This window comes from Parasteatoda tepidariorum, chromosome 9 (genome assembly GCF_043381705.1).
Source record: "Parasteatoda tepidariorum isolate YZ-2023 chromosome 9, CAS_Ptep_4.0, whole genome shotgun sequence".
Classification (NCBI taxonomy): domain Eukaryota; kingdom Metazoa; phylum Arthropoda; class Arachnida; order Araneae; family Theridiidae; genus Parasteatoda; species Parasteatoda tepidariorum.
Window position 1 is genome coordinate 86,175,313 of NC_092212.1, and position 15,404 is coordinate 86,190,716.

Here is a 15,404-nt window from a genome sequence, read left to right on the forward strand (position 1 = left end):
GGTGTTTTTTTTTTTTTTTTCGTAAGGTTCGTTATATTGGGTTCAAAATTGGTCAATTTTAATCTTAAATCTCCTCGAAACTCCACATTTAATTTATTTCTGTACTTAGTTAAGATTGAATTTACGTGACTGAAACCGGCTTCAACCATATAGGAACTTGGAAATGCTATCATAAATGGCTGAGCTATTTCGTAAAGCCTTGCATATTTTTGCATTATATTTATATTTGTCCAAAATTTGCTTATTGTTAAATTTTTAAAAAGCGTCTTTGCTTCAAATCCCCATAATAATTCAGCAAGCTCATCTTGCAGGTTGATGCCCACGTTTTCAATTTGAGCAGAAAATGGCACAAATAATACAATCAGGGATATCAATGTTTTCCAAATCAACAAAACGCAGTTTAAAATCGTCGCTCAATTTTTGAAGATTACCTGTATATATTTCCAAGTCTTCTTCTTTTATTTCTAATTGACACATATCTGAAAAATACTGATAATCCTTCGACCAATCGACCCTTCCAGTTCGGATCGAGCCCCTGGCTCAGATCGACCCCCGCTTATGTTAAATAGACCCCTGGGGGTCTATATAGACCACTTTGGCGACCTCTGGGTTAGAGTCTCCTTGCCGTCATGCTAACCGTGGGAGGTTCTCATATAGTCTTCCTCTCCATGTAACTCAAATGCGGGTTAGCTCCATCAAAAAATCTTCCACGAAGACAAAATTCTCCCAATAGTCGATCCAGGAGTTCCATTGTTTTCCGGATTGGGTTCAAAATGACAAGGTTACGGAGTTGAACATTAGTAGTCGTAACCCAAAAAATTGCTGTTCGACGACGGTTATAAAATAAAATTAAAATAAAATGTCATGAAAGGAGCGATTTCTTGAAAACACTCAATCGTTGCTCTTTAAAACAGAAGAATAAATATTATCTCGAGACGAAGATCATTTCTGAAAAATAATACCATGTAAATCAAAATTCATGTTTAACAGAACATCGTTTAAAAATAAATCATTTAAAGATTGAAAATATTATTAAATGTGCTGAAGGGAGTCCATTTAAGCGCAAGTCGGATGTATTATTTCGAAAGTAGTATTTCAAATATTTCAAAGAAGTTAGTACGGTTGTGACAGGCAGTTTGACTAAAATTTTTAAAAGTGTGCAGATATTCGGGAAAATATTTACGTTGTGCTCGAGTGCAAGATGGAATATATATTTCTCTGAATTCAAATTTCAAGAAAGTACCTAAGGTTTCAGATTGGTATTTTTGTGTCAGAAAAAGTGGCAAAAATTAAATGTTTTGATAAGTAGCTGTCCTCAAATTTAGCATGAAGTTGTAAAATGTAATGAAAGAGGGTCATAGCAATAATGAAAGTAGAAGTAAAGTTAGTACTGTAAAATTAAAACAATATTTTTAATCAATGAACCAAGTTCTACAAGAAGCAGTTGTAGCAGTAGATTGTTTATTTTAAACTTTTTATAGAATTTCTTTAAGAACACAATTGTTAATTTGGGCATTTACCGATACAACACTTTTAGAATTGAAGGATTTGTTACGTCAAGCGCTCAGGTATCATAATTTTGATCTAGTTGCGCTTCTATGTCATTTTGATTTATGTTGCTAAGTTAACTTTCAAAAAATTCTATGGCTGGCAACAGCATTTTTATTTTTTAAGTTGCTTATTTTTATTTCTTTTAGAATTCGTTATTTTTTTAGCGAAATGTTTTTTAACCTAACAGAATTCTTTACCGACTGTTTTCTCTATGAATGAAGAAAATAAAGTAAATATTTAACTATTGTGAAAATAATCTTATTTAGTTGTACAAAGTACTTCAGCCAAAATTTGGGAGCCACGTAAGAGAATTTTATATATTAGATCAGAAACACATCATTAAAAGGCAGAATGCTTTGGTGTTTTCAAAACAAAGCAAACGTTGCCACCGGCGGAAAACAAATGCAGCCAAAATTTGGGAGCCACGTAAGAGAATTATATATAATAGATAATAGAAATAATAACAATTAGAAGAAATATGTTTGCTAAAAATATACAATGGAAGCACCCTGTATATGTCAAAAAAGCGTTGAGCAATGAATTAAAAAATTCTTATTCTTTGTGTTACATAAAAATTGACAGTATACAATTATGTTCAATTATAATAAAGCTTTTTTAGTTTATTTCCTTTGTTTCTTACATTCAGTCAAGAAACTTAAAGCCCGGTCATTTGACAGGCTATGGTAGAAATAGATTAACTGTTGGTATGTTAAAGACGTTGCAAAAAGAAATCTTTTTCCCGATTTGTTTGTTTGCTTTTTAAATATAAAACTCGAAAGAAATAAACTGATATCTGGGTAATAACGGCACCCGTTGCTTTGCTGGAGGGTTCTGCTACCGTGAAATAATCAAATAATTATTTAATGTAATGTATAATTGTCCCGCTATACGAAATGCCTTTGGTACTTTTGTGGGAGAAATGATTGATCTATCTTCTTTTAATTCTATTGTTTTGATTTATCCTATTCGATACAGTCATTTATGACATTTGTGTAAGCAGAACATCATTCTTTTCTTGAAACGAGTCGTCTTTACAAAAACTATATTTTAACACAAATCTTCACCCAAAAACTGTCTCAAAACAATCAACAACTCCAAAAAAGTTTTTCAACCGATCTCGTTGTGCTGTAGTTTATTATTGCTTATGTTACCCTGATTTTTTTTTATTAACTCATGAAAACGAAAAAGAAAGTGCAACTTAAAGTGGTTGAGGGGTCCCCACTGGTGCACTGCTTTAAATCATAAAATACTATTGCCATTAAACGCTATTAAACTCTTCCTCAAGAATGAACAAAAAATCCATAATTTATATAGTAATTATCAGGACTAAGATGCCTTTTATTGCTGGCGTATTCAATTTTTTCTTCATGAATAGTTGTACATTTTGCATTGAATTTTATTATTTTGATCCAATATATCAAGAGTTACTGCTGTACAGAGTTTTTCTAGATACAAGAAATTGATTCGGGTCACTCTTTTAATTTGAAGAATTTGTGTTATCAGATGGCATTCGATAACATAAAGCAAATCCTGAACATAGCCACTAAATATTAATAAACTCCTATTTATCTTCATCGGGTATTTATTGACAGTTTATTTTGTTTATAAATGACATCGTCCGTGAGCTTTAAATCTGGACACACAGCTCAAAAGGTGGGTTCACAAAAATGGACACTGCTCAAAATGAGTATTTACGAAAATTGACGCAGCTCGAAATGCCTGTTTGTAAAAACGGACATAGCTTAAAAAACGTACTGAAAAAATGAACATAGCATGAAATTCCGTTTTGCAAAGCTGAGCTGAGCGTCAATAACAGCACTAAAGAATACATCTGGAATTGTTTACATTGTAATGACTACTATATAACGGATTACTCGTCATTGCGATTACGGGTAATTACGATCACAAGTAATAACGATCACAACAAGAAATAATAGGAGGTAATCATGATTGCAAGTAATCAAAATATAATATTATAATATGATCAGTATAATGATAAGTTCAAAATGTAGAGAGCACATGAAAAAAATTATGACGTATAATTTTATTATTATTATTTTTCTCTTTTTTCATTGTCCTGTAATTTTTTTCCTGTTTTCTCTGCATTTTGAACTTATTTGATGAGTTCTATTTAATTGCAGTTTATGCGCAGTAAATAAAACTTATTGTTTTTCTTATTTTCTTCGTTTTTTTTTCTTTTTGTCCTTTTGTGTATATATATATATATGAATGTATATGTATTACATGCATTCATGTATTGTAAATGGAGTTTATATGATATTAAAATTTTTGAAAAGAATTATCTACACATTTTTTCTAGGTATCCTTACTGTTTATGTTAAGGAGTCAAAATTCTGGGGTCATTGCTTAGCATATTAAAGGCGCATTTCGAGCCTTGTCCAGTTCTCTAAACACGCATTTCTTGCTCTATGTCTCGATTTAAAAGCTCACCTATGATATTTTAATTATTATTTTATATATTACCAATTTTATAAAGATAAGATTTTTTTATAAATTATATATGTTGGTATGTTNATATATATATATATTTATGAAAAGAAGGTAATATATAATGTTTTCGAAAAATTTTAAGGACATTATTTTTTATTTAAAGGTAATTTTTCACGGTGTTTAGAGTTTTTTTTTAAATTATTTTTTTTAACCCTTTGAGAGGTAGACACGGTTGTCTCCGATCTTTTAGCTTCATCAAAAAAACCGGTTTTCCCCCATGTTATTCAATGGGAGAGTACCCGTGAGTTGAATTTTCAAGTGATCAACATCTCAGGTAATATCTATACATTAATACCATAATTCCTGAGGGGGGAAAAAAAGAATTATGATTTCGAGGAGAAATAAAATATCAATTTAAATAGGTAGGCCTATTTTGGAATGACATCATAAAAAAAAAGGAAATAATTATTAAAGAAAAAGTTTGAGATGAGTCACTTCATATAAACATTTTCTTTAAGAAAAATGAGCATAAAAAATGTAGTAATAATATTCTTTGGATGGGCAGAGGAAGCCATGATTTGAATAGGAGAAAAACATTCTATTCGAGGAGTGACGTCATTCTTTCTGAAGAGAAGAATAAATCCAAATCAAGTAGTGAGGTTTGTGAAGAGAGGTACCGCGTTTTATTTCATTTCAATGTGAAGGGAATACTATATCTTTCTTTGTCATAAAGTGTCATCATCTTCCCCTCAACTTTAAAAACTCTTCTACAGAAAAGGTATTTCATCTCTCTCTTTCTTTTTTCTTCCTTCAAATTTCAACATTTATTTATTTTATCTAAATAGGATCGAATAGACTCTCTCTTAAAAAAAGTTTTTTTCAATTTTCTTATTTTCGTGAATTGTTTCTTATTCGTGAATACAAGCTCTTGATGACTTATTATTATTCGACGGCAGAATATACCGTTTAAAAAATGTAGAAAAATAAAGGGGTTACTTTATGAGATTAGAAAAATAATTATTTTTAGAAATTCTATAAATTTTTCCTCAAAACTCTTAAAGAAATGAAGTGACACTCTTCAGAGTCTCTAAAAGTGAGTCATTTAAAACTAAAAATGCGTCAGTTTTTAGATTTTTGAAATTTAATTTTATGTCCGATTAAACTGGCGAATTGGAGGATGCTAAAAAAGCCTTTCAACGTTAATGGCATAAAAAGATATTTAATCAAAACTCTAAAAGCAGACAACTGTATATTATTTAACTTTCTTTCGAAAACTGCTGAATTGTGTTATCTAATTTTGTATATTGTAACAGATATAACTTTGTCGGAAACAATGAATAGGGATTCTAAAATACCGCACTCTTTTTATCTCAAATTCTGATTGGGTGATGATGGCCTTGCACAGTTCCTGTCCAAATTATAAGACGCACTATAAGATTCTATTGTAAAATCTCAATTATCAAGTGATACTATACAGCTTTAGTGTTTTCATGTGACTGAAACCGGTTTGTACTTGCTTACGTTCGTGTATTAATGGGTTAAATGAGACGATATATAATACAGATATTTATGATAACAGGTATTATATTATATTATTTAGACCGAATTATTAGACACCCTATAGTTTTTTTAAGTAATGACATAGTTTGCGCGAGTTTGTATACAATACTTTTATATTTAAACATAGGGGAGAGTCGGGTAGCCCCGCCCACTGAAGGAGTATTGCTTATATTTCTGTATAATATTGAGTAATAATCAATATTTTTGTATGTTTCTATATGTTTTATCATCCAATTAAATAATGCAACAAGAATAAACCAAAAAAAGTATAGTTTAACTTAAAAAATAGAAATTTAAAAAAACGTGTTTTTCAGCTCTTTTCAAAATGTGTCGGGTAGCCCCCGCCCAGTTACAAAAATTATGTTTTTTGACTGTTTTTTCAGGTGTAAATGAAAATGACCAATGTATTGACGATAGATAAACCTCATTTATCATTTTTATCACAAAATTATTTTATTTATTACATATTTATATACTTTTAGTAAATTCTATCATTTAATAACAATCATTTAATAACAACAATATTTGTTGTTAAAAATGCATATAACATTCAAATTTGAAGCAATAAAATAATAATCTTTGTAATCGTACATTTATCGACGAAATAAAATTGGGTGGTATGACCCGACATTCATCTGAGCGGGGCTACCCGAAATCCTATTTTTTTTGTAAATTTGTAATGACTCGAACAATTTTTCACATATAAACTTCTTTCTTTGTGCAAATTAAACTTAAGACTACATACTTTAATGCTGTATGTATAGAAAAAATTATTTTTTCAGTATTGAAATGAAGTATAATCGAAACATTCAACCAATTTTTCTTAATTTCATGACTACTGTATTCAACATATTTTCAAAACTATTGTTTACCATGTTACCAGCTGCATAAATACTTGAAACTTTGAAAATAATCTTTTTTTAATATAACAATTAATGTCCGATGGCCCATTGACTTGAAAAAATATTCTATACATATGAAATTGACAGTGGGCGGGTGTACCCCCGCCCACTGATATATACTTCCTATATGTATTTATAGGAAGTATATAACATACATATACTTCCTATCTATATTTATTTTATACTTCTTATATGTATATCTTCCTATATGTATTTATTATACTTCCCATATGTATTATTTACTTCCTATATCCTTATACTTCCTATGTGTCACATACTTCCTATATGTATACATATACTTCCTATATGTATTTATTTTAGACGTATTGCTGTACAATGCTAACTAATTGATACACGAAAATAAACAAATGCAAACCGGTTTCAGTCGCGTAAAACAAAAATGCTGTATAATGCGCATGCGCCGATTCAATGTCGACGATGGATGGTCCGCATTGAATAGTTGATTTGCGAATTGTGACTGCGTCATCGTCTTCCTCGTGCTGTGTTGCTTCTCAGTCTCATTTACCCGCAAAGGGATCCAGCACACACTCGACCTGCTAATAGCAATACGGGAGAAACCACACACAACCGGGATCTCAATACAGCTCTCACGACAAACGCTCAAAATCCGGTGAACTTGATACAGCTCTCCCGGTCTTTCACAAATACGAAAACAAGTGGTTCATCGAATTCTATTCCTATTAAAATTCTGGTGGGGGAGTAGCGTGTCGTAACTATGACTACGGTTATTAAGCATTCATTCACTAGTATATAAAACACGCTGAGTCGATTCGACGTGGGAGGTATTTTTTGACAGATGAAGGTTGTCGAAAGTTCTTTCCCAACATCAGCAAGAACATTTCCCAAAAAGAAAAATTTTTTAAAGATGAAAAATGCAATTGTTAAGCACAACTTGTGAAATATTATTTTGATTTTCGAGTATTTTCCTGTTGTTGTAGCTAATTTAGGTCGCACTATGGGCGATCGTCTTGGAAACATCCCTGTGGATGATTCGAACATTTTGATCCTCCACAGAGGGGAATCATGTATTTTCTAAACGTATCGACTCAATAAAAAACTTTGACTTTTATAATTGTGAATCAAAGAACACCACTCATTAAAATCACCGTCAAGAGATTTTAAACTGCTTCCGAGTTATCAGTAGGGAGATTTCGCAAATTGACTTCCGTACTCTCCCGTACGTAAGATTTCAATTCATTGCGCATGCGTCAGTTTAGTTGAAATGCGCCGTGAAAAAACATCAACCTTACGGAATGAAAACAAGAAATCAGTATCAAAAATCCGAAAGTTAAAAACACTGACGTAGTGGAATATCATTTTAATTTTACCCACCAAATCGAGACAAACATTTACAATGGACGTAGACTATATCTTTAAAGGTGTGGCATACGAAGATATTTTGCTCCACTCAAAATTGATGTTCTGTGAGCAGAAAAATTTGGTAGATTATAGATTTTAATGAATTCAGCGATTTTTTGATGAACGTAAGCGAGCGTTTGGAAGGTGGCGTAAAAATGCTAAATCTTCCTAATGAAACAAAAAAAATAGGATGCGTTTGACGTCAAGTTCACTTTTTATTTTATTTTAATGATTATTTTTTAAGTTGGTGCTAAAATAAAATATACATTTTTCACTGATCGGTTAAGAGGCAAGAAATATGTAAATTTTCTTATTTTAATGAGGAAAAAGGTAATCAAAATGACTCGGTTGCAAACGCTGAAAGGGGCAATTTTCGTTTTTTGATGTAAATACCTGTCCTGAAAACAAGGTCTTGGGCTTTACTTTATTTCAAATAAATGAAGATATGAAGTGAATGCTTTAGGTCATTGTAAAGTGATGAAGCTACGTCTGAAAATGGAAAACTTCTGTCATTGCCCGCTAAAAATGACTGAATTCAATCACCGACATGAGGTTTATATTCACCTTTTTAGAATGCAGCAAGAAATTTCTATTTGGAACAAGATAAAGTTTCAACTGATCTCTAAGACATCAAACAGCAGCACGAGAACAAATCTTGAGCTTTAATTACACCTTATATGCATACGATCATTTTCAGACTTATAACTTAGGCAGAATTCAGTTTGAGTCTTCCTGAGAATTAACTCGAAATTTATCATCAGCTTTTTTTTAAAGCTCATTTTAGAATTAAATCATGAGCCTGAACACAATTTTGACGTTCGTTTTATGCTTAAACTCACTCTTTAACACAGTCATAAACTTCAGTTTGAATTCCATCTCGAGATTTATCTTCAGTTGGAGCTCAATCTTCAGCACAATCATAAACAACATTTTGAGTGTGAATTCCACCTAGAGATTTATCTTCAGTTTGAGCTCAATCTTCAACTTGAGCCACTATAACGTTCCACTGTAGTACAATTTCCATCTTCAGCTTAAACTCTATCGTCATTTTTAGCTCAATCTGTAGAGGCTTCTTCTAAATGAACACAATCGTACATTTTATCGTCAGCTTAAACAAAAGCAGAACTTTGAGCTGAACTTAGCTTCTCTCACTTGAGTTTCACTTCATTATGAGCTGAGCTCTAGGACAGCAGCTCCAGATATTACAGTAGGATTGTCATTATACAATGGTAGCACATGTTTTGTAAACCATATAGCTAATAGACTAACACCTTTAAACAAAAGCAAACTATGAGTAAATAAAGCATGTGCAATACGAAGAACAGTTCATGAAATATCTTGTTAACCCAAAAGCCAAGTAAGAAATGAATTTAATTTTTCTTACTTAATACTTCTTCATGGCAGGTATTTATTATTGTTAACACTTTATCTTAAAACTAATAGATATATGCAAAAATCACATCTGAGTACTTTTAAGGATTTATGATTACCATCTAATGCACAAATTTTTGGATTCGGATTGTACCATGTCTTCATGACAAATTTTAAATTTCGCTATCCAAAACCGTTCTTTTACAACTAGTATCTTTTTTGTAGTGTCTTATAAATAGTAAAAATAGAATTGAAAAGGTGACAAAACAGAATTCATTGTCTTAAAAGTTCTCTGCTCTGCCAATAAAGCGTCGTTTTCACAGGTACCTTTAGGAACTGACGGTGTCTATTCAGAGGAGTTACAAAGGGAAGAGTTTTTGAACAACTAAATCATGTTATTATTAAGAATGCTATTTTGTTAACAAAGTACTTTTATTTCAAGAATGAGTATACATGTGCACCCTAAATGAATGAGGCTTACTTCATAGTGTATCGTAAAAGCAAATTTTCTGAATCTCAAGCGTAAATTGGTGTAAGTGAAACAGAATTGTGGCAGCTACTACTTTACACCCATTAGTGTAAGAAAGAAGCATTTATTCGATATACCACTTTATGGTAAAGCCACCCATTTTTTTTACAAGATTTGCAGTGTATCGAATGTTTTTCCTCAGTAAAATAAAATAAACATCAGTAAAATAAGTAAAAAAATCCGATAAAAAAAGATAAAGGACATTTTCTCATTATTTTTATTTATTTATTTTACTTTTCTTAGTTTTGAAATAATTAATAAACTTAGAACCACAAATTAGTAATTCATTAAAAAAAAAATTGATAAAATTCAAAAGAAGGAAAGAAGAATTCATGGAAGGACTCTTTCGAAAGTTCGAGAAAGTCAATTTCATGCTAAGGACAACTGCTCGCTCACACCCTATAAACTAATACAGATGTTAGAACATCATTTTCTAGCATTGATGCTTTTCGTGCATTGGGTAGATTAGCTGTTATTCGCGTGATCTGTCTCCATAAAAAGATCCCCCCCCTCATATTATGTTTCAGGGAATAATAAACAACTTTTTTCCGCAAAAATGACATCTTATCTTATTCCTCACATACACACACACATATACATATATATATATATATATATACATATACANTTAAATTAAGTAAACAACCGGTCACTTTTACTCATCGTTTTTTTTAATCGTTTAGAGATAAAAGTAGTTCAATGCAGAAAGAGACTCTGGATAACAGAATTTTTATTAGTATGTACAATACCTCAATTTAAAATTTTGATCATCCTGCATCCATCTACTTGTGGTGGAAAGATTTATGAGAAAAGAGAGTTCCTTGACAATTCACACATTTTAAAGTTGCAATGTATACATTAAAAGTACAAGTATTTGTAACGGAAATGTCGAATGAAATCGTTACTTTTTTCTAAAACTCAGTAAGCTTTCTAAAATATTTTAATATCTAATTATTCATAAAAATTTTATATTTCGTATAAATTTTAATATCTAATTATTTTCTATTTATAGAATAACATTTTATATTTATTTGAAACATTTTTCATTCATTTAAGTATGTTAATTTAAAATTTTGGTAACAATGTGTGCGCATTGGATGCTTTTTTAAATAATTTAAGTAACTAATTTCATATTACTATTACAAAAAATTTTGACACAAGTTTTACATTTTTTAACGTTAAAGTTTTAAATTATAAAAACAATGCTTTATTTAATGGAGATGTAGTACGCATTAAAAAAAATCTAAAATATTATAATTTTTTTAATTTTGCAACAAAATATCTTTTTTGAATTATATTAAACGTAACATATATACTATTACGAAACGTATTAGTTATTCATTTCATAAAATTTTAAAATGAAACATTTGTTTATAATTTTTGGATTTAGTATTGCACATCGTGGATTATTAGTTATTAGTTATTTATTTCATAAAATTTTAAAATAAAACATTTGTTCATAATTTGCGCATCGTTATTACAAATCCAAAAATTACCATTATGAAATATTTCAAAATGAAAAAAATTTATAGTTAAAAACAAAATATAATTTGTAGTTTATTGGATTTATATGGGTTTCCTGTATATGAATGTATTTTTTTTAAATTTATTTTCTAACATAAGTTGTAATGTTTATCGAATTTGTCGAACAAGGTAATTTATTTATAAAATAAAGCTTCCGAAAATAAAAACAAAATTAAAAAAAAATTTTATAGTTCTAATATTAACATAAATCTAAGCTCCTTTTTATATGTAAACAGATAATTTTGATTTCTGGTTTGGCTCCTGGGTATTTAATGTCCATAACTTTCAAAATTAAAAATAATTAAATAAATAACAACAATTTTGCAAAAACATTAGAGAATATAGGAATATTATTCAATAAAATTTTAGGTTACTTTGAATTTTCGATTTCCTAGAAATGTACTTTTAAATCGTTACTTTTTTTGTTTAGTACTTGTACTTTTACTTGTACTTTTTACTCGTTACTTTTTAAATATTTTTATTAACTTTTATTTACACATATATTGTACTATGTATCTATAAATTAAGGAATGAAGCGACAATAAAGAATGAAAGAAAAATTAAAAATAAATTTAAAAGCTTGTAGTTTATTTAGAGTACGCTATATCAAGGGAGAAACTTTTCGTCTCAAATTCTGTTTCATGTCCATTGAAACATAAAAGTTGAAAGTTTAGAGATCAGTCTGTTCTGACATTCCTAGAGTAAGTCAAACTCTCGAAATACAAACAAATTGTGAGACGATTATTTAAGATTATGCTGTGGGCAAGTTCTTCAATAATTTGTTTGCATTTTATTATTTTGAAAATATTCTCTCATCATCAGATTTACTCTCGACAGAAACATCTATGGAGATGAAGCAGAATTTCCGACGAACAGTTTCTTACGTGGTATAGCGTCCTCTTTAACTACGCAAGTTGCAAGTACCCCAAGCTGCAAGAAAAGTTGCAAGTACCCCATGATATAAGAATAAAGTTCAAAGAGAACAGGAAAAGAACAAAAAAGAAACAAAAAGATTTTAAACAAAAGGGAAAAAAATATATCAATAGATTTATTAATATGTATATATCTATATAGCTCATTATAAAGGGATAAAAAGAAAAAAACGAAGAAAATTAATAGGTTTTATTAACTACGCATAAGCTTCAAGTATGAAGAACTCATAAAATATGTTAAAAATATTGAGAAAATATGAAAAATGGAAACATTAATGAAAGCAGAAGAAGAAAAATTATTAAAATAAAATAGTTTTAAAAAATATATGTTAAAAAGTCACAAAAGAAAAAAAAAAGAAAAAGATATAATCTCTTCATCAGCTCACACGATTATATCCTCCAAAAAGGAGTGCTCTCTAATATTGTATCAATATAGCGAAATATATCAATACAATAGACTGAGAAGAATTCAAAAATTTTTTTAAAAAACTTAAGCAAACTATAACACATTAAGTAAAAAATGTATCACTCAAAATCTATGTATCTTTCGGCCTCTACAATTTTATAAAATGTAACTTCTTTTCTATTCTGTGCGATTTAGAAAGTGTAGTTCTATTAAACAATTGTTTAAGCCTAGGCTTTCATATGAACAAATAACTTAAAAATACATTCAATATTGTAGCTTTTTTTAAGAAAAAGATACTTTTAATTTTTTTTAATTTCATTAACTTTTGTGTCACATCTTTCAGATTAGCTTGGTGATTAAAATTAAATTGCATTGAATAGAAAATTGTATATTTTATTTATTTTTCCAAACAATAAACAATTTTTTTAACAAAAAAAAAAAAAAGAATTTGAATAAATGCTTTTGCATCATCTTGAAAAGAAAAACATTATTAATGCGTTTTCTATTTTTAAAATGCGAGCGAAATTTTAAAAAATCAAAGAATTAAAAAGTAAAGTAAAAAGAAAGAAGCTTCATTTTATATGCAAAAGTGCATCCTTCATCATTTGGTTACTCCCCACATAAGTTTCTGATGTTTCTGATGTTTCAAAGTTTGAATGTATTTCACTCTCTATTAACAAATAAAATTATGCAATTTGAATGTTTATACTAAAAATAAAAAGTTTATGCTAAAAATGAAATATATCAAAGTGTGATAAATAAATTCTATTAAAACTACATTACATGTTTGTTAAAGGTACTTTACATTCCAGTTACTTATTTTTTTTATAAAATGAAATACTCACTTTTAAATATAAAACTAAAATAATTTGTAAAACATTTCATAAATATATACGATAAATGTATTTTAAAAGTATGGGGAAACCAATTTAAAAACAACTGCAATAGTTCGCAATTTTTTAAAACCTTTTTTACCGACCTATCCTTTCATAGCTTTGTAATTTTAAAGTCACATTAAAGTGTAAATTAATATCGTAGATATAAATGTACACAATACTAAACAATACATAATATTAAATGATACATATGTACTAAATATATATCTATATATACATACTAAAATTTGAAAGATGATGGTAGTACTGACAGAGTTCAAATTATCTTCTTTCGTAAAAAGAAAAAGAAAGAAAGTTTGATTAAATTATGTTATTTCCTTAAAAAAAATCTAAAATACCGGCAAACAAATAGTGATGTCTTCTCTTCCCAGAGTAACAAAAATGCCTACAAAACAATTTATCGTATATTAAAATGTAAGTTCGTTACTCAAACTTTATATAACTAAAAATAGGTGTCAAATTAATAGAAAGTTTGTCAGTAGAATTTTTAAACTAAATGCTAAATGAAAATTATACTCTAGAAATAGTGTTGGAAAGTATTTCGTATTAGTATACGTACTCTACATACATCATGATCGATGTCACGTACAGAACTTATGCGTATTATTGAATTAATTTTTCGTTTAACATTTTATTCCACTCTCTATTAAGACATTTTTCTCATAATTTTATCTCATTATCATTGTGCATAATTTTAAGGGGAAAATAAAGAAAATCTTAATCACATTTACATCTCTCAATGCCCCTCAAGAATTCTGGCCCCAAGGGATTTGGAGTCTTGTTATATCTTTATGTGTTTTTTTTTTACTTAATTATTCTAATTAGCTTTCATGATTTTGAAAATTATTTTATTATTTGAAGATTACACTTGGTACATTGAGTTTTTAGGGTAATTAAAATGTGTTTAAATTTGTTAAAATTATTGCATGTTTTAAAAAATGCTTTGTTTTATGTATATTAAATTTTTTAGTTCGATTTTAAACAGTATGACACATTGAAGTCTGAAATATTTCTGTGCCCGGGGGCGCTGATGCCAAACTCGCTACTTCTATATTTAAAACGAGCCCTTCTCACAGGATGCATTCGTATGGCTGCGAAAGGCATGCAAAAAAAACTGGAAGGCAGTAGGAATGGTCCTATAAAAAATTTGACTAGAAAAGGATCGCTCGGCTAAGAAAATCTTATGGATACTTTAACTTAACAAAAATAGAAAGCCGGAAGCTTTTCTATAAAATAAATAAATTATTATTTTGATTGCGAAAAACGTTGTTTTGTTTGTAAATGTTAATCATCTGATGATAAATAAAATTTGTACGTAGCATAAAATTAACAGCTGGTGTCGCATAGTTTATTTTTGTTTCATATCCATTATGATGCTTCAACTTTTTAAAAATAGTACATTTTAATTATTGGAAAATCGAAATTTTTTGTTTCTGATCAAGATAGAAGGTTGTATCTTTCATAATAATTAATATATTTAATCAGTTACAGTATAGTAAATTTTGTGGTATAACATATTTATTCTGTGAAAACTTTTGATAATCATTTTGCATTGATAATTTTTATTAATTTTTGCTAAGATATTAGGATTTTCTCATATGATAACTTTAATGATCAGTTATTGCCTTATTTCTATAATGTTGTTCAAATAATCATCATATATTATACTTTGTGTTAATGAATTGAATCGTTTCAATTTTATTACATTTCATTTTAAAGTAAAATAAAGTGTTACAAGTTTCGACAATATATACTTAAGTGAAATAAAATTGTTGTAAGTGTTATCATAACAAAAATACCTGTTTGTCAATAAGAATTGTTCATCTTTTAGAGTATACTATTGCAATATACAAATTTAAAATACTTGGCGTATTAAAAAGTTGTTCTAATCAAGTTACTAAT

The 15,404-nt window shown here is 28.9% G+C and overlaps 1 protein-coding gene across 5 annotated transcripts in view; it reads left to right on the forward strand.

The window, feature by feature from the left end:
- Positions 1–15,404, forward strand: part of LOC107440320 (5'-3' exonuclease PLD3) — a 59,799-nt gene that overhangs the window by 13,443 nt on the left and 30,952 nt on the right. For 2 of the 5 annotated variants that reach the window (XM_016053217.4, XM_071185553.1), the window contains exon 1: positions 14,609–14,951. The exons of 1 other annotated variant lie outside the window; for it this stretch is intronic. The gene's annotated coding sequence lies outside the window, so the exon portion shown is untranslated. Of the gene's footprint in view, positions 1–4,628; positions 4,781–14,608; positions 14,952–15,404 lie in introns of those variants that run through there. 2 more of the 5 variants (XM_071185554.1, XM_016053218.4) reach the window with 2 other exon arrangements.